Source organism: Lichenostomus cassidix, chromosome 8 (assembly GCF_008360975.1).
Source record: "Lichenostomus cassidix isolate B80296 chromosome 8, HeHo_3.0, whole genome shotgun sequence".
In the NCBI taxonomy this organism is placed as follows: domain Eukaryota; kingdom Metazoa; phylum Chordata; class Aves; order Passeriformes; family Meliphagidae; genus Lichenostomus; species Lichenostomus cassidix.
In genome coordinates, this window is record NC_139489.1 from 12,709,485 (window position 1) to 12,727,353 (window position 17,869).

A 17,869-nucleotide genomic window follows, 5' to 3' on the forward strand; every position below is an offset into this window, starting at 1 on the left:
TTTCCTCCTGCAGCTGTAATACTCATCATGCCAAATATTGCTTCAGTCAAGACAAACCAGACTAAAGAGCTCTACACCTATATTATTGCTAAGGCTCTGTGTAAAACAAAGCTGAGCACTTAAAGGTGACAGTCAAACTCCAAGAGCACCTGACCTCCATGAATGCAGTTAGTCTGCCATTAAACCCAGCAGCAATCATCCCTTTCTTTTAAAGGTGTAGCTTTATTCTACAGCTAGCACTCAGAGACTTGTCCAGTGTGTGAAACAGGCTCGGCTCTCTCCTCTGCTTGAAGGGTTTCTAATGCACATTTCTCACCAGCTAAACAATTCTCTAAACCACAACCTGGCTGGAGATGGAAATATTCTCCACTTCTGTTGAAGTTTTGCACCAGCCAGAAAATGGTTCATGATTCACTGGGCTAGAAAGTGAGAACACCAGAGGGAACACAACTCTGTATCTTAATGATTTGAACAATCAGTTGAAATGAGGCGACCTGAGTTCTAGTTGGTGGTCCAAGAATTTGATTTTTTTTATCCCATAACTTCTCAAGAACATAAATTTAACCTTACCTCCAATGCAGGCATGTAAATCTTTATGGGCTTTTAGAGCTGTGCACATCTCCTCAAATCTTAGTCTGTGCCATCAAGAATATGGATTTTAAAAGTGCAGATTAAATGGGGTGTTTGGGTAAGAAGAGAAAAGCCTTCATGGATTCCACCTTGCAAATACAATGGTTTGCCTTTGAATTCTTTGTTTATCTGTCTTGCATTACCTTTCATTTTGCAACACAAAAGCAACAGAAGAGTGGCCAGAATCCTAGGTAGTATGATACTTAATAGCACTATGTAATAAGTTCTAGATTGGAGTCCAGATGCAATTGGAATTTGATAAAGCAAATTATTGCCATTCTTTTATATAAAGCAGGAAGGTGAAAAGAGGTAAGAAGAGATGGTGAGGATATGCAGAGACCACCACACATGCCAGTCTGAGATATGGGGTACTTCTCACTGCAAATTACAAAGACTGAGCAAAGTCATGGCAAATTGTATAACATAGTTGTGTAAGGGGGAGGAGGAGGAGAAGGAGATCCATGCCTGTCAGGCAAAATTGCATTTATTTTAAATACAAAAATCTATTTAATTTCTTTGTATTCTCTTGGGCTTCTATCCTTAAAAAAAAACCAAAAAAAACCCTAAAACAAAACATTTTTTTGCTGCCCAACTGCAGAATGTGTGGATATACAGATATAGCAGTTGGAGAAAAGGAAAACTAGAATGTGCAAAGCTATTTGGAGAATTGGGATCTCATGACATATCTCTTTCCCCAAAAGCTCAGCACTGCAGTTCCTTTCCTGGTATGATCATTTAAGCTTCAACGTTGAGCTTTCCGTATGAAAACAGGGAATTATGCTCATCTTTTTAAATGTGTCCTGCTACGTGACTCCTAACAGCTCAATCTTGAAAACTCTTTGGCCTTTGTAAATGCCTGCAGCATTAAACTATAAACTTTTCTCCACCAACATACAGTCAAAATACCTGAAGTCTAAAGTAAGGAATTTATTTATTCAGTAACACTGAACTCCACTGCTCCCCCAAATTTACTTCAGAGAGTGGAGAGATAACTGCAAAAAATGGCATAAAAACTGCATCTAAATTCTCTGACAAAAATTATATTGATCTCTTCTAATTTATTAATGTGATACAAAAATTCTGCTTCAGAATATGAGTTAATATGGCATGCACATGCTTTTGTTTCATAGCTGCATTTTCTCTGAACAAGGTTGTTTCTAATATTACTTAATTAAACCAAATTAAATTAATTTCTAAGAAACAAGGAAAAACAGCTTTGTTGAATAAAATGATCTTCATTTTCTTGAAGTTATTTAAATTAAAAACATGCGTCTCTACAGTTGGAAAAAAACCATCCATGGTTAAAATGTTTGAAGCCCATCAATCTCTTTAACCACACAGCTAATGTGTTCCTTCTGTTTTCTTTGAATGAAATCACCATGAGTGGTTAGATGTTGATTTAACATAAAGCAAGTGGAAATGGGTGTTTCCTTAGTCATGTGTAGAATTTATTTTTAAAAACAATTAGCAAGTGTTATGAGTAAGTCAATGATTTTGTCATTTCTTAAATAATGATATAGATTATGAGTCATTAAAATTGATTACTGAAGTAAACTATGCAAAATGCAAATTCATATTACATTTATTTGTTAGGAACAGCTGCAGAATTCTCTTATTTTATTGATGTTTTTCATTTTTTTCCCCAAGTGACACTAAAATCAATTACTTAGTTTAAAAGACCAGTAATTGTCAAGATATATTTCCAAACTTTTGAGGCAATACATTGGATATTTCCTATTATGGGTTGTATCATTCACAGTTTATTTATATAAATTTGCCTGCAAAATTAATTGGGGATTTTCCTAAATAAAACAAGCAAAATCTTCCCTTTTCTGTTTTATGTTGAAATGGTAAAATCATTTAATGGTTTGTTACTTTTCGACGGAAAAAAAAAAGCTGAAGTCTTTACTTTATAGCAATTAAACTGTGTCTTTATATTAGTACACCAATTTTAGCTGATGTTACTGCATACATGTATTTACTACCTCTTCTGTCAGTCTTTGCCAACATTACATCTAATTACAGGTTCATTGATACGTTATTCACAGCAGTACAGACAGATAAGAGGAAATGTCAGTCGCTAGTATTTAAAGTTCAGTCATAAAACCTCCGTAATAAAAAAATAGGCTGCATAAAATCTGTGTAAATCATTACTCATGGGGGGACTGACACTTAGGGCAATACAAAGTATTATTTATCAACATATTTAAACATTTTAATATAACATTTTTAAGAATAGGCCGATGTAAAATGCAATTCTATGACAAAAAAAAAAAAAGCTAGTGAAGCCTATAAGATCATATTACAGACATCATAATTTGGCCAGTTTTTGCCACGAGTTAAATCATCCTTCTCAGATGCATCTCCTTCAAGTACACAGCTGACAGTTAAATCCATTCCACTAGTTACTGTCCTACACGTAGTCCCTGGAAATGCTAATTGATACACAATTGTGATTATTTTAAAAATTACTGTGGATTTGCTTTTAGTTTTCCAAGGACATCATCCAGCAGATTCATGAAAGCAACTGGAGAGCAATACACACAGAACACTTTAACATGAAATATTACAAATTTAACATAATAAAAGAGTGGGGATAAAATATTGCAAATGATTTTGATAAGACTATAACATTTCTTGTAGTGTTTTCAAGCAAGACATTTTGCACTGTTGTAGCAAAGCAAGATTTTAGGGAAAATCCACTGTCTGTACTTCTTCGTGGAGTTTGCATGAAATAAGACTCATATTTTATAGGGTTATGTCAAAAAGCAAATAGTAGGAAGCCATAAAGGTGGAAAGGAACTTGTTTTGTTATAATTCCTTCTTACATATTAATATTCAAATATGACAATAATTGTGGCTGAGTGAAAACTACAGGATCAGATTTAAATATGCCATGGGTACATGTGTGTACACTTTTTCTTTTAAAGAAACATAGGCTAATTCATGTGAAGTAAAATTAATCATTTGAATAATAATATTTTACTTGCCAAAACAATATACACCTCTGCCAGGTATTTGTATATCTGAATGCAGTTTTAATGAGAATTAATGGAAACGTGTTTTCGAAACAAATGCTAAAAGGTCTGTGCAGTTTTACCAATTGTTTGAAACTCAGTTTTACAATTTTACCATTGTAAAAGAGATGTAAAAATCCATCTCTGCATGTAGAAGGAAATATGATTCCAGAAGTTTTTGATGAAAAGAGGAAAAATGAACTTCAGTCCTATATTTGAATCCACATAGGTGAATTCACTTTGACTTCTGCAAATATTAGCACAAAGCCTAGTTCTGCAGTTCTTTTCAATCGTTTTGTGAGCAGAAAAAAAATTTCGAGAACCCAACAGACTTTTTTTGTTGCAAACAGAAGAACTTCTCTCTCTCATGTCCTCTCAAAGGAAAACCATCAACCCCAGATAATTCTTGTATTATCGACAGTTTTCTGGCTAAATCCTGTTCTCATCAACTAAGCAAAAGTCTGTTAGCTCAGGGCTATCACTGCTTATCTGCAATTACATTTATTAAAAAAAAAAAAAGAAAGAAAAAGTAGGACTTGTTAATGATACAATTTAAAACTCTGGTAAAATCATAAGAAGTCAATATGCATATCTTAATATTTCTATGACCCTCTTAAGCATGTTTCCATAACAGATGCATCCAGTCCTTCCAATGAAAATCAGCTTCTGATAAAATACATTGAAATACCTGTATCATTTAATTCCATTAGAAATACATAAGGGGTTACTTAGGGATTATACAGGTGTTTATAAGGATACTTTCAGCAAGAAAGGGCAGTTGGCTATATTAGGAATACACAAGGAACTTAACAGAGAATCTGCTCTTTTGCTATATGTTGCTCTCACAGTAACCCGTACTTTTAATTACATATAGTAGGTACAAAACTATTACACAGACAGATGATCTGTCCTTTCATGCTGTTTGGTTTTGAGGCCTTTTGAAGATTTAAAGCAGTTGAAATTGGCCTCAGGAAGGTGCACTTCCTGGCCGCAGGAAGGTGCTCACTATGGCGGAATTCCTCCTTCGGTCCTGAAAGTTTGAGGTTGTTCTTCCACTCCCCAGTCCCCTGGACAGACACCATGAGCTGAGGAAGGTCAGCACAGGTATGACATACCCATATTTCAGTAACTTTTAGATATTCATCCCCAAGATTGTTGCTAGCACTGTTGAAAGCTTAATGTGGTTTTGAAGAGCCCTGGACCAGCTCTATGGTTCTTACTCCATATTGCAAGGTCTTCAAGATCCAGTCTCCTTTTAACATAGCATGTTTCTCTTAATACATGCTACAGTTTCTAAACACTAATTGCACAGGTATGCAGAGACATCAAAATGATTGAGTAAAAAAAATAAAGCATTACCATTAACAAAGGTAATGATGTCGATTCCCTGGTGTGGTGTGGGTGTTGTAAACTGGATTGCCAATGTGCTTTGGACCCAACACAGTTGATCAAGCCCCAAGTGGTCCTGCCTAGTACATGCCATTCCGTGGGTAGATGCAGTTGAGAGGATTTCATTTCAGTGCCGCAGCGAGAGCGGATGGCTAAACCCCCCAAACAAAGGGAGGGGACAGTTAGCAGGTCAAGGCTGAGCTGCTTTGACCGCGGCCGTCCTCCCTCTGGCCACCGCAGCCCCGGGCGGGCGCGGAGCGTGGGACGCGCACACGGCCCTCGCTAATGCCCAGCTGCTTCTCCCTGACCTTGAGAGCTGGGAATTGCCCATGCTGCACAGCCTGAAAGGTCAGAGCGGATCCTCAGTGCTTTGCATCCATACAGAGGAGAAGCCCAAACCTTACCGACAATCCCAGACCTGGTTTCCAAGAGCAGATTTTTGGGAGAATGCAACAACGCTACTAGACTGCGTTTTGTATCCGAGCACAGCAGTGAGTCAACTGAGTATCCTTTAAATCGTTTCCAAGTGCTGTTTACCCTGCCCTGACATGTTTTCCCTAACGCATCGCTGTGCCTCGGCGCGCCGTCCCTGCCGGGCAGAAGCCGGGCCATGTCAGTGCGAGGGAGCGAAGGAAAGGACCAGCGGAGCCGTGAAGGCGCTGGGCTGCCCGGACCCCCGTCCTCCCGCCCTGCCCGCTCTCGCTCGCCACTCGCCCAGCCGGTGAAGGATTTTTTAGTGACGCCGGGGAAGGGGAGGCGGGGGACAGGCGCTGCGGTGCGGAGAGCCGGCCCGGCGCGGAGAGCCCAGCCGGCCGGGCAGCTCCGCTCGGGCTCCGCAGCGCTCGGGGTGCGCGGCAGCGCTGCGCGGTCGGGCACGGGCACGAAGGTGCGGCGGGGACGCCTCCGGCCGGCCGGCCTGCGCGCCTGCAGCCGCCGGGGAGGCAGAGGGAGGGGGCGGCGGCAGGGCCCAGGCCCCAGGCCCGGCTAGCGCCGGGGCCCGAGGCGCCGGGCAGGGGTGCCCAGCGGCTCCGCGGCGGCGGCCGAGCGGCTCCGCGGCCGTGCGCGCCCCTCCGCATCCGCGGCGGCGGCGCGGGCAGCGCCGGAGCGCAGCCGGTCTGCGCGGCCTCTGGTGCCGAGCGGCCGCTATTTAGCCTTCAGCCCCCGCCTCCCCCAAAATGAATGAAGGGCGGGGGGGACTGAAAAAGACAGGAAGGGAGAGATTTTTGTCCTTCGCCGATGCCGCTCTACGTGATAATATGTTTATATGATTAGCTGAGCCCAGGGGTGGGAGCGCAGGGAGAAGGGGTGGAGATTGGAGGGGGAGGAGGCTGGAGGTGACTCCAGTTCAGAGTCGGCGGAGAGTCCGTGTCAGGACTTGGCGCTCCCCAGCCGCAGACGGAGCGGTGCACGAGCACGGAGAGGCTGCCATACATTCATTGGGATTTTTTTTTTTTTTTTTTTTTTGATGTGTATGTATTGCGTTTTTCCCATTACCGCGCGCGTTACTCGCTCAGCGCCCGGCGCCCGATCTCCAGTCGCTGGCGGGGCAGCAGCACAGGGAGGAAGAGGAGAAAATCCGAGGAGGGGCCGGCCCCGCACTCCGCCAGAGGCCAGAATGTCATCCCGGGAGATGTGAATCCGGTCGGTGCGAGCGACAGAGACACGGAGGAGGGGGTCCCCGCTATCCCAGCTGCTGGCATCGCCTCCCGATCGTTTCACAGAAGGGACTGCCGAGGCTGGGCACACACACTGCACTGCGCCCGTCCTCCTCTCCATTTCGGCTTTTATTTTTTTTTTAATCGAATTTATTCCTTGTGTGCGTGCGTGCGGGAGCCTGGCTGCATCGCGCGTTTGCTGCGGAGCGGAGTGTGGGGAACTGCAGGAAAATGTTGACTTAGCCCCCGAAGAGCCTCCCGGCCGGCTGCGTGGAGAAGAAGCCGCCCCTGCTCTGCGCTGCCCCAGCCCTCCGAGCCGCAGCGCCGGCTGCCGCCCGCTCCCGCCCCAGTCCGCCGCCCGCCCGCCCGCTCCCGCGCCGCCGCCGGGGCACCGGGACTAACTCCGCCGCGATCTCCCGCAGCCCTGCGCTCGGCGGGCTGACCCGGACCGCGGGTCCCGCCGGGGACACAGACCCCGGCCCGCCTTCGTCTCCCAGACATAGGTAAGCGGAGCTCCGCGCCGCAGCCGCGCCGCGCGTTCTTGCCGCCGCCTGCTCCCTCACTTCTGGAGGTTCCCCCGCCGAGCCGCCGGCAGGGATGCACTTACTTTAGGCTCTGCCTCGCCCGCCGCTGCCGCGGGGCCGCCTGCGGCGGAGCGATGCGCCCCTCGATGAGCCCGCGGCCCTGGGCGCGGGCAGCGCGGCGGCGCCGCTCCGCACGGCCGAGCTCCGCCCGCGCGGAACAGCCGCGCTCCGCCGGCCGCCCCCCCGCGCCCTGCGGAGGGACCTGCGGCAGCCGCGCCGCGTCCCGCCGCCCCCGCCCGCCGCCGCTGGCCGCCCCGCCGCGGGGGCTGCGGCCGAGCGGGGGTCCGCCCGCCGAGCAGGCCCGGCGCTCCGCGGCGCGCAGCGCGGAAAGTTGCATCCGTTCGCCAAATAATTACCTGTTGCGGGTTTATTTGTGTAACTCTGCCGAGCGCCCGGCTCCCAACCCGTGCGAGGTGGGGGGCGGCTGTGGGAAGAGGAATAAATTACCCTTTGTCGGCTATGGGGTGAGAACAACTTTTTCCCCCCTTTTTTTTTCTTTTTATTTCTATTTATTTTCACATGTAGAAATCTGGGGCCATCTGGAGACAGAAAACAGTGTGTCATGAGGCACCGTTGCTGTGTCTGGCTCTAAAAATAACATCTTGTTGTTAGTCTGCGCCGGCCCTGCTGGGATTTGAGCGCGGTTTGTCAGAAAGTAAAGAGCTCTGCTGGTGCTCAGGTGTGTTTTCTTTGCCCAGAAATGCCCCTGTGCGCGACGGAAGGAATCCTGCGAAACAAATGTTCTGCTGTTTGGCTTCCTCAGACGCTCCGGCTCCCTCCTTTTGTTGCTTGCCACGAAAAGAGGTGCCATTTCGCATCATTCTGCAGAAATTGTTTGAATTAATGCAAGTGTGAATTCTTACCGTTTGAAGGAGGGTATTAGCATATCAAAGGTTTCTTAGCTCCGGCTCAATTGAGAAAACTTCAGCTTGTCTTCCATTTGCTTCCAAGAAGAGGCCCAAAGGGCAGTGGGAATTGTAAAGGGGTAAAATGGGGAGGTGGATTTGGGTTATGTTTCTGAACTTTTGCTGTTTTGCAATTATGCGAGTGAAAAACAAGGTCCCTTCGCTGCAGAGCCTTTGCGAGCGCTCGGACAATTACACTCTATTGATTAATGGTTTGTTCCGAGGAAAAAAAGTGACCTTTTATGACAGGCACTGTGGCGTGGTTTCTGCTGCCTCCTCTCTGAGAGGGGGATTTAGAAAGCCCTTTCTGCCGCGCTCATGCCCTGGCTATGGCCTACACGTTACTGCGTGGAGAGCTCAATGGGGAAGACCTTCTAATTACTTCAGAAAACAAATGAAATCTTGTAATAAAAGACCTCTCGGTTCCAGGCCTTTGAAACAAATATGCTTCCCTCCTTAATGGGTGGGTAGGCTGGAATAATAGATATTTTTATGGAGAGTTTTAAAAGAAGTTTTGATCACCACTGGCCATATGCTTCCATTTCCTTTTCATTCTAGAAAAAGTGAAAATGAGTAATTCTTCTAATCTCATTTAATCAGTGATACTGTGTTTACTAAGATAACCTAATTTGTGGTTAGTATTACCCTATAATAAATAACTTGAAACCAGCAATGGCAGGAGTGTTGTTTTGGTGGCTGTGTAGAACATTTATCGCATTGCAAGTTGTTTTACGAGACTACATGTTCATAGTTTTTTATTCCTTTGTTACTATTTCCTTGAGTCTGAAAGGGGATGTGGCCTAGCCTACCCTTTTATTACCTTTGCAAATCAATATTCATAATCCAGCAACCCAAAAGCCAAGAAAAATCCAGTTATCCATCAATAAGTTGGGACCTTTTCCAGGGACCAGATGTTTCTTGAGAGCTGTATTCTGGTTTATATCTCTGGCAAAAAAAGAACTTCCTATGCTTTCCTTGCCTAATGCTTCTTTGCAAACCTTTTACTTGAATGATACAGATACTAAACCACGTATTTTGTGTTTTTAAAAAGTTGGTTTAAGTCCTTGATATGTAGCATTTGGTCTGTTGTTTGGGGGTTTTTGTTTGTTTATTTTACAAATTTCTTTTCTTCTGCTTCACCATTTGGGAGGTGTTTCTTTTACTGCCCTGAAAGTGACATGCCTTTAGAGAAGGATATCTTCACTCAGGCTTCAATTTCCTTTCATGTAATGAAGGAACTGAGTATATATGACATGTCTTGGTGAAAAACACTGCAGTTGATCAAGTAATTTATATAGATTTCTGTGATTCCTAGATGGACACGGCTATTTGGGCATTTTGTAAATAGATGTATTTAGTTGTCCTAAAATTACATAATTACTTTCAGGTAATTTCCAGCAGTTTATTTACCTAATGTCTTCAGCTGTCTGAAGTAGTACCTTTTGGTGGTGTAAAAGGAACATATTGATGTAATTGCCATTATCACACTTAAGTTGCTGTTAACTAGTCTGCTTTGAATGCAGAGTGCTATAAAGAAAGCACATTATACTTTCAGCTATTAGGGATAATCTAGAAATTGTCTTGAAAATGTTGCACTTTGGTTTATGTGACGGCAACCCCAAATTCGACAAATCTCTGAAGGTAAAAAAGTAGTAAAAAGAAGATATTCAACATTCAGATGACAAAATTGGACCACTTAGAGAAAATTTAATGTGCTGCAGCAGCACTTCAGCTGCCATTTTCAATCACTGTGGGTTACTATGTGTTGGCAACAGTAAAAAAGCCTAGACGTTCAGATAGCTCAGGGAGCTGGTAGTTGGGGGAATCAGGATGTTTAATCATGTGGGGTAGAACAAACCAATTACTTCAGGTTTTGACTTGAGAATTTCCAGTAAACATTTTTTTGCTGGCTTTTGGCTCCCCTGCTCATTAATAGACCAACATCAAAGCAGGCAACCAAACTTCCAAATGTTATAAAAACTAATGTAAAGATACAGATCTCACATGTAGTCTTGCAAGTCTTAATTTAAAACAAGCAGTTGGAGTTTTTATTGCTGCAATTTTCACAATCAGCAGAGACATTAACACCAGGCTTCTGGGTGTTTCCCTTCTGAAATGAGCAAGAGAAAAGCTTTAAAAAAACCAAAGTTTGCTTAGTTAGTTCTTATTTGATCACTTCAGAAGCTTTCTCAATGTTTTATTTATCTCTTACCACTTTTAATGCGTAAAGTCAGGAAAGGGGGTTACTCAGGAATCCTAGTCTCTAGTAAGGAAGCACCTTATTAAAATTTAAATAAGCAAGGTAGTATAGTCTTAGGAGTTAAGAGTATGTAATAATATGGTTGGTTTTATTCTGGAAATGTGATATGTAGTCATGACATTTTGATTAATAGATATTTTTTAAATGAGAATAGTTGTGATGAAGAAAATTTGCTACAGTTTTGAATTACAGCTTTTTTTAAAAGTCCATGATTTTCACTTAAGAGTTTTGGAGCAAGAATTCTCTAGTTAAGAAAAATATTTATCAAAGTTTTAATTTAAATACATTTCTAGATAGTATGTAATAAATTCATGTAAATCATCATAACCATACAGTAGAAAGAATTGACATCTAGAGAGTGCAGAAACACAATAATAAGCTTTTACTGAAATTTGGACTAAAAGTTTATGAATTTCCAAACCCTTGCTCATCCTGTGTCCACCTAAAATGTTGACATACTTGCAAGAAAATACTGTTACCTTATAGTATGGCTCCTGCTGAACACTGTGCCATACCTAATAGTAATGACAAATAACCTACCAGTAACACTTTATATCAAAAAATGCTCTATGATTCCTCTGCATTTCCTGATTATACAGTAACTGGAAGTTACCATTAGTGATTTTTACCTGGTCAGCTGCTAGTGAAGAAGTTAAACTATGTCTGGTGTGTAATGGAAATCATATCCATGCATAGTTAGACAAGGAGTCAGTAATGCACTAAGGTACTTCAGAGAACAGGCTAGTGAAATTTATTGTCAGTCATGTTACTTGGAGATGTCATGTTAAACAGTCTCTTTCAAAGCATTTTTTAGGATTAATGTTTGTGATGTACAAAAGTGATTTGAAATTGCAAGAAATTCACCTTTTAAAAGTATTTATGTGCAGCTTTTAAACTTAAAAGCTGTCTATTATTTTTAAAAAAACCCTAGTTGAAACAAGTAAAAAATTTAAACCATCACAGTTGTAATTGGATGTCAAGAAAACTGGAAAAACAGCAACCTATTTTAAGGCCATTCTCAATACTCTTAACAGTCGTGTTTAATATTTAAATAGTTTTCAAAGATAGCTGCATTTTGTTTCCCACAGTTTTTAAAATAAAAGTAGCAGGTGGCTCTGGGATTTTGGTAACTTGTGATTTAATTTGAACATATACCTAGTGTAGAAAATACTTCTAGTCTTTATTTAGTAAATGTGATTCTTTTTAATATTTTTTCATTTAAAAGGTGAAAAATTACAAGCTTAAAGCCCTCTGCAAGAGATAATTTTTCTAGGAGTTCATGTTTCTTTCAGCCCGTAATATACGAGATGTGTTTCTGCAGCACAGACTGGGACGATTGTGTCGCTTAATATCAGCAATTTAGTTATAGAAAGACACTTGCTTGGTGAGTGCTATGGTCTGACAGCATTCTCTACATGCAAACTGGTAGTTAACTAGAAATTGATTCCAAAAGGAGGAAGAAAAAAAGTCTTCAAATTCAGAATCATAGCATCTCCAGTATGGATTGTTTCATTAAATGGGGTATTTTATGGGTTTTAGAGGAATATGTAATATGCGTATGTCATGAATTCTTTCTTTTTGATTTTCATGAGGAACTCTAATGATTCAACCAACTCTAGCTTGCCATTTACCCAAATTATTTAGAAAGGGGTGATAGTAAAAAGCATTGCAGCCTGACTGAAGCAAGCACAATGCTCAACACCTGCAGGTAGAGTGCAGTCTCTAGCAAAATGCTGTTGATTGTTACTCTGAAACAAAGCAAGCTTAAATACAGTTTGCTTAAGTGCAACAAAAATCCTTTTTAATGAGTAAGATACTCCATGTTTGGGGAATATTTTGTGTGTTGTCTTCTCAGTAAAATCCCATCACACTTGTATACATTTGTTCAATTATCAGAGCAGCTAAGAGGAGGAAAAAAAATCAATTTACCCTGAAAAGCACCAGAAATAAGATTACCTTGGCTAGTAGGAACTTGCCAGCACTGTCTAAATTGCTTAATATTATCAAATGTTGCCATTTTTCATGTTCAGTAAGAAGGATATTGACTACTCTACATGTCCAGGTCTGCTATTTCTCTATTTTTTTATGAGGTATAAGCATGTCTTATTTTTATTCCTACAACAGCAGTTACAGATAAATCAGAGGGTCTTACAATAACTTTATAAAATAGATGGAATAATACCATTCACTGGAGAAATAGTATTTACTTGAGATAAGTGATAACAACTAGTTTTTTCACTTGTTGTTCCCGTAACAGACAAATGTAAATACCTTAGCAGACATTTCAGAGTGAAAGGTAAGAGATAAAATGTAATTACTTTTCAGGGTGGCTCTGACGATGCCCGTGTTCTTGTCTGTAACACACACAAAAAAAAAAATCTTTGCTCATCACCTCAGAATATGAAGGCCGTTGTTACTTCTGAATATAAAAATATTTTCTGATGTTTAATGTTGACCTCGGTATTCATCTTTAGCTCTTCTGTGTAAGCTGGAATCCTTATAGCCATAAATTGTAGTCACTGTTATCCAACTGAGCATTTAATAGAGCACCTAATGGACTCTGCTCCTGTATTTTTCTTGAATGCATAGCATCTTGCTTCATTCAGTCACCAAAACTAACTTTGCTACAAGGACAGGCAACACGACAAGTTAGAATCAATGGACCATTTGTAGGTCACAAAGTCAGTTTACTGGAATTTCAGAGGAAACTGGTTGAAAAGAGAGGACAAATGTCACTTTGAATAGAGATGTTTAAATCAGACTTCTGCCTTAGGGTAAAATTTAGGTCCGTTGTAGCCTAGATGTAATGTCTCCCTCTACAGAGCACAGCATTAATCATGGCTTGACAAGTGATCATGGGCTGAGAAAAATAGGGCCTGTCTTGGTTGTGTGGTTATTTTTTTTTCTATTCCTAATCTCTTAGGAGCACATTACAAACACTAACATTTACACAAAAAAGATTTAAGTATCAGTGTCTGTGTTTCAGTAGTGAGAGCAGCAAGCTTCAGAGAAAATCTAGTTGGAACTAATAAGAAGCTACTTGTGTTTCTTATGTAGATGCAACGTTAGGAATATTTTCCTTTTAATACAATGCAGGGTGGGTTTTTTTTGTCATAAGAGACTTATCTTATGCCATTTCCTCTTACAAGTATGGTAGAGTCTCGGTCTGCCTGTTTTGTCCCTTGGTGTACTAAATAACTCTGAATTCTTCTTTCATTAACATTGTTTTACAATGTGTTTATCACCCAAGGAAAGATACTTCCTTGTGCGAAACAGGCAATATAGGGAAAAGGGGGAGCAGCTTTTCTAAAAGGTAATACAGATAAATGTTTTTTTTACTATGTTTATATATTAATAATGTGTTACTTGCTTGCAGTGGGCTACAAAAGCTGGAATGAAATAACATGAATGAAGAGTGCTGTTTAAGATCCCTAGTTTTGATATATAAAAATATGTCTAATGCTTAAATAAGGGGTGTCTAGATTCACAGATAGGTGTGGGAGTGTTTATACCTTTTATGGTAAAGAAGGGAATTTTCCTATTTCTTGGGCTCCTTTGCTGCTTCCTGTGGTGGGGACAGTGTGGGAGCAGCCGAGCCCTGGGCGTGCACCACTGCTGGAGAGGCACAGCTCCTTCATGTCCAGTCACATCTGAGTCTGCAACTGTTGGAAAAACAGATAATATCAGCAGAGTAGCAGCAAAACGATTTATCACTGGGGAATTATGCTTTAAAAATTAGAGTACTTCTGTTTATCCAGTTGCCTGTGGATGTGATAAAATCCCCAATCTCTCATTTAGGTTGGGCTGCTGCTTTCCTTTGTGCCCTCTGTTAGTATTTTCCCATCAGTCGACACCTCACACCGATTATTGCTCTGAATCCAGATGACAGAATAATAACGCCGATTACTGTTAAAAGTTGTTTCTGGCAGCTGGGGAGGGGATGACCGACCTTGTTCCTGACTATCAGACTTGCTTTGCTGTTGATGGGCTCGGGTGTGCATGGAGTGAGAGCCTTACTGTGAAATCATGCTGCAGTGGTGGAGAGTGATCACATGCCAGAAGGAGACTTTAATTCACTTTTCTATGTATTCTCTTACAGTATCATATTTGTAATTTTTTTACAGCATAGCAGTCTGCGCCGGGGTGAGCAGGGTTCAGAAACAATTCCCTCGCAGTAGGCAGCGTTGCTTCTAAATAAAGTGATGTTTTAAGAAAATATTTCTGAGAACAAGTTCTGCTGTCGGCGCTGCGTTTCTCTGGCAAATTCCTGATGCCTGTGTTGATGGTAGGCAGAATTCTTTTAATCTGATCCAGGCATCCTTTCATTGGACTATTACACTATTTTTTAGACTTTTTTTAATGTGAAGTGAACAATTTGGAAAAACCTGCTTTCCAAGAGTGAATAATGATTGCATCTTCATTTTGAACAAAATGAGTGTTCTACAGAAGACCAATTCATAACTATTTTGTTGGCAGTGTCTCCAGCAGCTTTTATTTACTTCTGTCTAATTTCTTAGATGCAGACTGTCAATTGGTGTGGCTGATTCTTGTGTAAATCAGTATAAAGTGCTTAAAGGAGAGAAAGTGGTGTATTCCTGGCTGAGCTTCTGTGCCAGGAGACCGACTTGAGGCTGGGAGTTGTTTTGTAGAGGGAGGGGAGGTGCAGGCTGACATAATTTGAAATTGAGAAGAAATCCTTTTGCCCTTCAGGCAGCAATCTTACCCGTGCTTGAGTAGAGCATCACCTCTCCGAAAAGTTGTTGGCTTTTTTTTCCCTCTGCTTTCTTTATTTCCTCATTCTTTCCCTCATTTGAGCAGGTGTGTAATAGTATCTCATAGTAACTGCTTGATGATTCAACTGTATGAGGTATTCCATCAGCAAAGAAGAGGTCTGTTTGTAGCAGTCTCATCATCTTGAAGTGAACACCCAAAATTTGTCTTATATTTATCCTATGTAATGGCTGTAGCCATATTGAAATATCAGGAGTATGTCTCCACCCCCCACACCCCCTTAAAAAAAAAAAAAAAAGCTGATATTGAAACCTTGAAGGGTTGTACTTCATAGTTTATTTTCCCAGTGAAAATAAAGTTGACACAGGGCATATGTGACTTTATGCCCAATGTACATGCATTTATTCTATGAGTGTTCTTGATGAGTCTAAGGGCACTACTTGCAGAAAGTGAGATTTGGCTCTGTATGAGAAACAAAACCACAGGCGTACGTTCATGCTCTCTGTGTTAGGAGAGAAATTAATGTTGCCTGATAGCTTCCCAGTTTTTTGTGTGTGTGCTAAAGGTTAGATAGGATGAAGGCTTAATTACGATGTGCTTAATATTTATAGCTTTATTCATTTAAGCTTTGTCCCATTTGCATCGAAGGGATTTTTATCTAGAAAGCTCATGCTACTATGGCAAACAAACTTGAGACATTTTAGGTTAAGAATAGTGTCTTTTGGAAGAAAAACAGTTTACTTCCAGTTGGATGAAAACTACATCGTTACTTCATGATTTGATTTCAGTTGATAGGGACTTTTTTTTAAAAATGTAATTTTCAAGGTAACTTACCATTCAGTTCAATTGCATTTTAAACTTTGGTGGAGTGCATGTGTAATTGTATCCGAAAGTGACATTAGGTTTTACCTCCCAGCAGTAAATAGAATGTGGGATGCTTCTGTTTGGTTGGTTTTCTATTAGAGAAATGCATCAGATAGGATCATCATCAGATAGGATGAATTTGTTTTACTGTTTGGTGTGGTCTTTCATTTTTGTTTAGTTCTGGAGAAGGAGAGCAATTTTTTTTCTTTTCATTCTTTTTTTTTCCCTTTTTTTTTTTTCTTCTTTTTCTGCACTGGAAGCATTTAGGTGACTTTGGAAAAAGAAATTTGTGTGTCTTGATATAGCAAAGACTAAAGCTGAATATTTAACCTTTCCAAGGAGACAAGAAGATACACAGAGCTGGGAAAAAAACAGGAGAATGTTTTCTGTGTTGCCTTCTTATGTTGGATAACATTGGAGAAGGATTTCTGGGGGAGTTTCTTTGAAATGATGACTGATTATTTGGTTTCCTATGCCGGCTGTTACCCACATTTTTCACATATTTTTGCTCATTCTTATTATTACCTGCAGAGGGAGCTTGTATATGAGATAATCAGAGTAATCAAGGCATTGAGGGCTGAATTGTTTCCAGTAAGTACAATTTCATTTCACAGTGCCTTCTCTGTTATGCAGAGCAGAAAGGCTCTGCAAGACAGCTTTTAAGAAGGCTGTCCATCAGTAACAGTAAATCACAGTGGGCAAAGATTTTAAAACATCAGGAAGCACAAGCTGAGTTAAAAAATACTTCCTATTTCGAAGAAGTGCATTTTAATCAAAAGTTTAAAAAGGAGCTGAGGAAAACAATTCTTGCCGGTCAAGATGCAAGAGAACAGTTTTGGTATTCTGTATGACAGGAAGCAGATTTTTGTTGCATAAACTGTCTTCTCAGATTCTAAAAATGTCATGTCAGCATGAAAGAGACAGCAGAGTACTTTCAGGTCTTCGACACATCTCGTGCAGAGTAGTGTGGTAGCCAGAAAGCAGTAGGTAAGTATTTTCTGTTTAAGCAAGCAGTGTTATGAATTGTAATCAAGGTGACTGCTGATGCAAGGCTAACTCTTAATTTTGCTTTTTTTGCTATTTAAATATAAAGAGGTGAATGAGTTTCATCCAAATATAATTATGAATTGATACAGTCGGGGGGACTAAAGCAGACAAACAGTTGTAAGTATTTCTGTCTTAAGCTTTAATAAATACTGACAACAAAGAGAAAGGAATGTCTTAAACTAAGTTTATTTGTAAATTGTAACTTAAAAACTAGCTTGAAGAATCAGAAATTTGTATTCTAAGTAGTTATTTTTCCTTAATGTAGCACAATGAAAGAAGTAATCTGGTGTATTGCAGGCTTTATAATTTGTATTGTAATTATGAGGATGATGAAAGTGTGCGATCCTTCAAAAAGTTAAGACTTCAGAGAAGAAAATAATTCATATATAATACAGTTTTGCTTGCTGAGCAAGAAGCATAATAGATGGTACTTAGATGAATTCTGCACTATTTATCTCTGGAAAAATGGTGGCAGTCATTTTACTTGAAAATAGTTCAGTAAATTTGAAGATGATTTGCTATGATATTGGTAGGAAATAAAGCAGTATGTATGCACATTCCATAAAACAGAAACAGCTCTCCGTAACGTGCTCTCCTGTAATAAATCTGTGGCATAAATTGGTCCAAGAGTTGTTTGTTTGTTTGTTTTTGTTAGTTTAAGCTAACACAACTTTAAGCGTAGTGTATGTTCAGCCTAACGTGGTCTTAGAGTTTTAGTTTGGATTCTCTTTTCAACCACCAGGAAAGATTTACCATATCTGAAAGAGTAGTAACTCTGTGTGAATTT

General features: G+C 40.7%; 1 protein-coding gene across 16 annotated transcripts in view; it reads left to right on the plus strand.

Annotated features, from left to right (window-relative positions):
* ADGRL2 (adhesion G protein-coupled receptor L2) overlaps nt 1-17,869 on the plus strand; it is a 381,333-nt gene that overhangs the window by 218,837 nt on the left and 144,627 nt on the right. For 3 of the 16 annotated variants that reach the window (XM_085067919.1, XM_085067926.1, XM_085067918.1), the window contains exon 1: nt 6,363-7,194. The exons of 3 other annotated variants lie outside the window; for them this stretch is intronic. The gene's annotated coding sequence lies outside the window, so the exon portion shown is untranslated. Of the gene's footprint in view, nt 1-5,504; nt 5,528-6,355; nt 7,195-17,869 lie in introns of those variants that run through there. 10 more of the 16 variants (XM_085067924.1, XM_085067923.1, XM_085067915.1 and 7 more) reach the window with 7 other exon arrangements.